This window comes from Magallana gigas, chromosome 7 (genome assembly GCF_963853765.1).
Source record: "Magallana gigas chromosome 7, xbMagGiga1.1, whole genome shotgun sequence".
NCBI classification, from domain to species: Eukaryota; Metazoa; Mollusca; class Bivalvia; order Ostreida; family Ostreidae; genus Magallana; species Magallana gigas.
In genome coordinates, this window is record NC_088859.1 from 44,238,450 (window position 1) to 44,246,116 (window position 7,667).

A 7,667-nucleotide genomic window follows, 5' to 3' on the forward strand; every position below is an offset into this window, starting at 1 on the left:
AGCCGTCTAGCTTGCATTCGGTTAGTTATCAAAAGGAATCCCCTCACCTAGAGACAAGAGACTCAGAATGTGACTGTTTTTATGTAACTTTTAGATGTTAGCTTGATAATTGTCGTTTCTTGCTTTATTCGTTCACATTTTTGTAAACTATATTTATAATGATATAATAAAAATGTTAATACATCAAACCGTATACATATAACATATATGTAAGTGGTTAGTGGTCAGCAATTTCTTTTAGATATCCCTACCATAAGAATTGAGTACCAAACTTTTCCTCTTAAAGTGAACAGATGTCCAATTACAGAGTTTTTGCAAACTTAGATTACTTTAAGACTTTCAATTCTAGCTTTGTAAAGACATTGAAGTTAGTGGTTAGCCCATTTGTAAGTGAATTTCATGCTGACAAGGAATACATTGACTATGTATTGCATTTTGAATTGTAATAATACATAAAATTACATTATAAACGTTTGTAGATATGAATCATTTATATACTGTTTACTGTATTGAAAAAATAATTGGATTCAACAAAAAAAAATCAAAATCATTATAAATCCAACCTTATGAACGATAGAGCAACAGTTTAATAACAATTTTATTATTTTTAAAATTAACAACAATAACAAATAACAACATAATGAAACTTGACACCGAATATAAAGGATGGATTATGGAAATAGTCACAATGATTTGTAATTAATTTAATGCGATTATATGAAACTTAACATGTAGAGCTTGCTCTTTTTGTAAACTTCAAAGTATCTTAATTACTACATGCTTTAGATGTGTTAGAATATGTTTTCATTATGTCTTTAAAATCTGAAAAAAGGGATGTAAGCATTAATTGTCATGTAGCATGATATATAAGAGCGAGGCATGCAAAGACTAGGTATTTATAAACTTTCATATTGTCATAATGAAAACTTTATCCTATAATGTGGCAAAACAAGACACTGGCTGATAATGAATTATTTCAGAATATAAGACAATTTTTTATGATAGGTACATAATGTTAAGAATGTTTGTGTTTTTACAATAAATGTTTTGTTCTTAACAACGATATGGTTACATATTTGTTTGATTACATAACATAAAAGTTTAAGTACAACATTTACTTTGATCAGACTTTTAAATAAGTTTTCTTCATCAATTTAACACTTGGTGTTTGGAAAATGCAGAGTGTAAGCGTAATTTAAGTCTTATTTTGTGTGGAACCTTTTGTCTTTCTGCTGGTTCGTCTGGCGAAAAATTTATGGGACAACTTAATTCTGGGTCTGTTTCATCTGAACTGCTTAACGTTTCGCGCTCTGTAAAAAATTCCCTATCCTTAGACGAAGATTCGCTCTCAGATATATCAGGACAGCTTGAGGCTGATGATTCGGACCTCGATGACGACGATGAAAAGAATTCCGTTTTGGGAATGCTTTGTTGGATATCCGTGGCATTCTTCTTTTGGCAGTCACATTGTGCCCGAATGAAATCAATTTCTCTTTTTAAGTCATTATTTTCTGCTTGAAGTTCCGCTAATTTTTTTTCCATATACTGTTCAAGAACTTTTCTTTTGACCCTTGACCTGCGTGCTGAGACATTGTTCTTCAATCTTTTCATCCAGTAAAATAAATCTTTTTGTTCATTGGGAACAAAGGTTCGCTTTGCCCGTGATGACAATTTGACATTTGGGGAAGCCACCACGGTAGCTGGATCTTGGTTTGATGCAATAGCATTTGATTCTTGAAATATACTAGGTTGCCTGTTTGCTAAATCTCCATATGGGTATAGATTAACATTTTCGAAGGAATATGGTTTAAGTTGTCTTTCTTGGTCGCTGTTACACAAAAACAGGTTTCTATTCATCTGAAGAAGGCCATAATATGCTGGCATATTTACAACCTGTTGGCAAGAATCCGCCATTTTGTTGACCTTATGTTTCTATAAGTCAATCAGTAACTGAAATAAAATAATTCTCTAACGTATGACAAAATGATTGATTCTTATCAATATTAAGTTCATAGATAATCCGTGTGATGCTTTGATTAATAGTTTTAGTTCATTTCCTCTTTATAATTTAAATGCAGAGTCTACATTTTTAAATCTAAAAATAATTTTAAAAAAGTAGTTAATAAATGATTATTTGGTCTTTTACCTTAAAATAATGCTTACCTGCACAAATGGAAAGGCCTGATTGCTTGCAACTTCTTGGGAATATAATCTCCGCTACGCAGTGATATCTTGTTTTGCTGTAAAGAAAAATTTAAAAAGGATAGAAAATAAATACTTTGAGCTATCACAAATTAGGCTTTCAAATAGAAGATGATAAGAATGTTCCAAATATATTACGATTGCATATAGTTGGAATTCGAATATCTTCTGAAATCAACATTTTTTTTTCATTTCTACCTGTTGTAAAATTATTTCAATAACCTTGCTTGGGTTTATAATATGAAGAAATCAAACATCTCAATCTTTTGGAACAACTTGGAACTTCTGCACTTTCATGTCGATCATAGGAGGGGAGATTGAAAAATGATTATTTTTTCTTTATTGCAATTCATGTTGATATAGTTTGAATACAGACTTAGGATCATCTAAAATTATTAAAATACAAAGCAAATATTGGGGAAACGAGTTTATTTTAAAATGGGAAAAAAATCTGACAGCAGTTTTATTTTTTCAAATACTTATTCTTACTTTTATCTACCCTCCTGATTTCATTCCATATAGATCTCATCTAAATTTCAGAGTCGGCAAATGAAATTACATAAACGATAAACGAGCTCATGAACGCTTCAGTTGTTTTTAACTCTGACATTATTTGATGTTATTGCACATTGGCATTTGAAAATTGAGAACTTTCAAAATTTTGTATGATAATTAAATTAACACCCCGTCATAAAATATAAACAATGCCATGATATGACTAACTAAAATTTCTGTGTGCTTTTTGATAATAATAAGGTACAACCTTACCGTGTAAATTATTTAATCCTTCTCTTCCGTTGTTGGTTACCTTTCTAATATTCTGAAGATTGTATGGTTGATAAATACGATTCTCCTCACGAGACTAATTCTAACGTGTGTGATTTTTTAACACATTCTCAGATATCTCTTTATCTGACAACGCATTATAGAATATAGATAAAAATATTTTAAAATTCTCGGGCGTGGATTGACGTCATTATGTGATAAAATTGCAACTGATACATTTGATCCAGTCTGATTTTAATGTACATACCTTAAAAAATTAACAAGACTTTTAGACCCTGAAATAAAGATAAGCAGTGGATTTTTTTCCACCATGTTTCACACAATTTTGTAAGTGTTAACCTCCCCCCCCCCCAAAAAAAAAGTGATCTTCTTTTATAATACCGGTTAAAAAATTGACAACATTTACATAATGCAAAAGGTCATAAAAGTTAAACAAAAATAAACAATAAAAATGTTTGGATTGTTTTGCACGTATATTTTTTTTCAAATTTAACTAATCAGGGTAAATAACATGTACTAAGTACTTAGATGATTGGAGTTTAGTACTCTCAGGTATTTAAAGTATTAGCTTATTTCTTCAAAAGGTTTATAATTTTTCATATAAAACAGTAATAAAAGAACGGAAAATATCAAGAAAAATAACCATAAATAGCCTGATCTTTCAGCCAAAAATACACACAAAAAAACCCACCAACAACAAGAACAAAAAACTCACACAAACCTCAGCGCGTCTTCTAATGGAACTTATAACACAGGAGAATTAACAATTCATTTCATCTCTCTCAAAACTCCTTACAAATGGAGGCGGAAAAGCGACGCAAGCAGACACGAGACTTTTCGCCACGTGTTCAGTGTTTAACAGCAGAATCGACTGTATTTCTGCCAACGTTAGCAAGGATGGTGATAATTTCTTTCTTGGGTGAGAGAAACGTTTACAGGTAATATAACATATACGGATTAAACGCAAAGGTCACCTTACTTAACAAGTATATAGCATCGCTTTACTCGCAAAATAAGCTGTTCGTAGAATTTCATTTCTGTATCACCAAACTATGCAAAAAATTTGCTTGCAAGTTCATAAATGAAAAGAATTATCTGCATCTTGTTTAAACAAAGTAAATGTGTTTCTTGTATGGCATCTCAAACGTTGCAATACTTAAAAAGATGTTTACTTGCATTGTATAAATTATCATTTGTATTGAATAATTTTTTATTTGTAATTTTTGTTTATATTGAATAACTTTACATTTTTATTGTAAAATTTCTTTTTGTATTGTAAATTCTTTCATTTGTAAACAATAATTCTAGATGTATTTTATTTTAGGGATAATATATTTAGGTTTGAAGGATTTCTTTAATTATTTGAGATGATCACTATTTCAATGACTGCTGGTTTCAAATGTATGCTGCTTCTTCGTATTAGTCCATCGCCCTTAGGCAAGTCAATAATAGTGTGTGTAATCTGATTCTTTTGTTATCCACATGTCAAAGACAGAGGAATTATACATACTTGAAAAGTATATATAATTTCCCAAAAACCTCAAGAAATTCGTCTATTGATTGCTGAAGAGTAAAAGCTGTGATTTTTATGTTATTGTAGTAGTTATTCGGCATTGTTTTGCACTGGCTTACCTTCGAGACTGATGAAAGTCTCTTGGTTTTGTAAAATATGAGACTACAGATTCCTTTGAGTACATCACATTTCCTTACTTTGGTTACAATATAAGACTACGGTTTCTTTTGAGAGCACAACTTTTCATATTTTTAGAAGAACGCTGCTCACGTACCAAGTGATACATTTATCCCTTGCTGCTGCCATGTGAATATGTCACAATCAATGTATAAACCTGTGGGATTCACACTGTTTGCACGGAGAGGGAAAGAGAGAGAGAGAGAGAGAGAGAGAGAGAGAGGTGTGCATCATCTACGTTTTTTACACAATGCCTATGTTAGAGGCTTTATGGTTGATGATGCATGTTTTTGCAACGTTCTCGACCATTTTACGAGTACAGGTAAACTAAACGACTATTCTAATTATTGTATCGGGGGTCTCTACAACTAGTTACCTAAGCTGATCGAGCACAGAATTAACCAAGCATTTAGGACTCGATACGTCAAGACTTCGATGTAAATGTAAAAGCTACATTAACACACATTAACATTAACACACTGTTCTGCTTGGAGGGTAGCTATATCATTATTGGCAAAAATTGGATGACTTTATGATTCATGTATTCACCAAAAAACTACTCATTTACGCGTTGTTTACTACCCCCTTTTATTTTAAGGTGGTATGAGACATCTGTCGATATTAAAGTGGATGATAGTATATAACACTGTGCCGGATAATTACCTTTCAAAAAAAATCCCACAGGAAAATAATTTTTCCCATTGGAAAAACAATATTCCAACACGAAATTTGAAATTTCTTATCGGAATACAAAAGCCTCCTACAGGAATTTCAATTCCGACAGGATTTGATTAAATCCAATAGGAGATATTAGTTTCCTGTAGGAAAACTGCTTGTTTGAATCAAATTCCTACAGGAAATACTATTCTCCTACAGGAAATATAATTCCTCTAGGATTTTTAGAAAATCCTATAGGATTGTCAATATTTCCTGTAGAAGAATCATTTCTTCTATGGGAATTATAATTTTCCTATGGGATATTAATTTTTAAAGGCAAATATCTCACCTGTCAGGTGAAACACACTAAAAACAAAAGTGGTTAAATGCTTTCAAGTCAATGGTCTATCATATTGTATGTGTGAATTTTTCCGAAACTGCCTCTTAAGCGGGTGCCAAAATGCCACCTTGGCACTGGCATAATTATCCGGCACAGCGTTTTATGATAATCAAATTACCTTCACCGGTTTCAAATTTCAAAGAAGTGGGTGGATAAGGCGTGTAAAATGCCCATACAGGGTCGGACAAGCTACTAAAAAATCAAAATATCAATGAACCTGATATATTTTTTAAAAAATGATTTAAAAGAATATATATTTTACATATAATTTATTTTTCACCTATAGATATGTTCAATACTTGGAATATGTTGACTCAAACAGGCGTATACGTATCCAAACCTACGTAATAGTGTTATTTTTTAGAACTTCTAGGCATTTTCTTTTATTGAGTGGGTCTGTGCGCCATATTTTTCTCATAGTCTTAATAAGGTCTAATGGAAAACAAACCGATTTCAATCAACAAAAAACGTGGAGAGATGACCCACTATACATTAAAAATAGCATTTTGTACCCCGACAATTCAACGTCTTGAAAAAATAATACAAGTCCGTAAATTCGAGACCAAAGTCACACATGATATTTAAACAGCTTATTTTCACCCCTGCGAATGTTATAATATTATCATTTAAATTTTTAACCATGTGGTTTTATTTTACTCTTTCAGTTTCGCAGTAAAAATTGTGCCTCGTTTTTATAGTCTATTTCGTAGAATCTATAGGTACTTGTAGTCAAGTATAAAATCTAGAGGTTTATTGATTTTAAACTTTATCTTCATCAGTTGGTTGATATAAAATATGTTCTAGAAATAAATGTGACAATACAAAAAAAATTATTTTTTTCACTGCTGTTGCAACAATTAATATGCTTAGGAGAGATCCCCTAAGGGTTTATTTTCGATCCGCGCCTGACTTAGTAATAGCATCAATAGTGAAACAGACTATACTATTTTATGCATAGTGTTCCTCGAAAATGGCCGACATCCTAAGCTTTTATGCAAAACAGGCACCCATTATTTTTTTTTAAAATATGGTATTGCACACAACAAGCATCAAACATGGCTATGGTTTTATTAAGCAACCCAATGTTTATAATTTCAACCACTATACATGTGGTTAAACACGAACGATAACTCTGTTCTGAATATCATCGTTTAATTAAATAGCTGCTAGATGGTAAAATAAAATATACATCTTAAAAGATTTTCACGTTTTAACATAAATCAAAGTAGGGAATGATATGAAAAACGACCTGTACTTACGTATTTTGAGAATATTATCCAAACACTTCCGCTAGAAATTTCACAGGAACTAATCAAATCTCGGTGAAGTCTCGTGAACTTTTATTCGAGCACCTCTGGGTTTATTATATACTTAACGATAAAGAAACAATTCCGAACACATTCGCAGGGGTGATTTTGTTGTGTCTGATATGGCTCAGTGGTTAGAGTACCTGGCATACTCTAACTTTATATATCTAGGGTTTTTTATGTTAATGTTTCGATACCACCAAAATTATAGGCAATATTTTTATCTTATCTTTTGTTAAATGTATTAAAAACCGAATATAGTTAGAAATCGTGCTTTTACAAACTTGTATTGTAATATATTTGAATAGATTCAATTAGGAAAAATAAATTCAAAATTGTATTTTACGACTAAACCGAATGGGCATTTGCGCCTTCTTATTCCCTCATCTTCTTTTAAAATATTTGACCCACCAAAATACGTTCGTATTGAACGCTCAAACCCATTGTGTTACGCCGTTAGATAACACCTCTTGGGTCAGAAAATATTATTTAAATTATACTTGATTTTGTTTTTTATTTCGATAGGAAGTACGTCACAATATAGAGGTGTCCCTTACCACCACAATTAATCATGGTGGTATGGGACATCTGTCGATATTGATTTGGATCAAAATACATGATAATT

The 7,667-nt window shown here is 31.5% G+C and overlaps 1 long non-coding RNA gene across 2 annotated transcripts; it reads right to left on the reverse strand.

Annotated features, from left to right (window-relative positions):
- Positions 1-580: 580 nt before the first annotated feature.
- On the reverse strand, positions 581-4,060 carry LOC105327586 (uncharacterized). 2 transcript variants are annotated; one of them, XR_010707759.1, is made up of 3 exons: positions 3,710-4,060; positions 2,164-2,240; positions 581-1,950 (listed from the first exon to the last, which is right to left on the reverse strand). It is a non-coding gene; the product is annotated as an uncharacterized lncRNA (long non-coding RNA). The 2 variants fall into 2 exon arrangements; XR_004598603.2 differs by lacking the exon at positions 3,710-4,060 and adding an exon at positions 2,971-3,317.
- Positions 4,061-7,667: the final 3,607 nt, after the last annotated feature.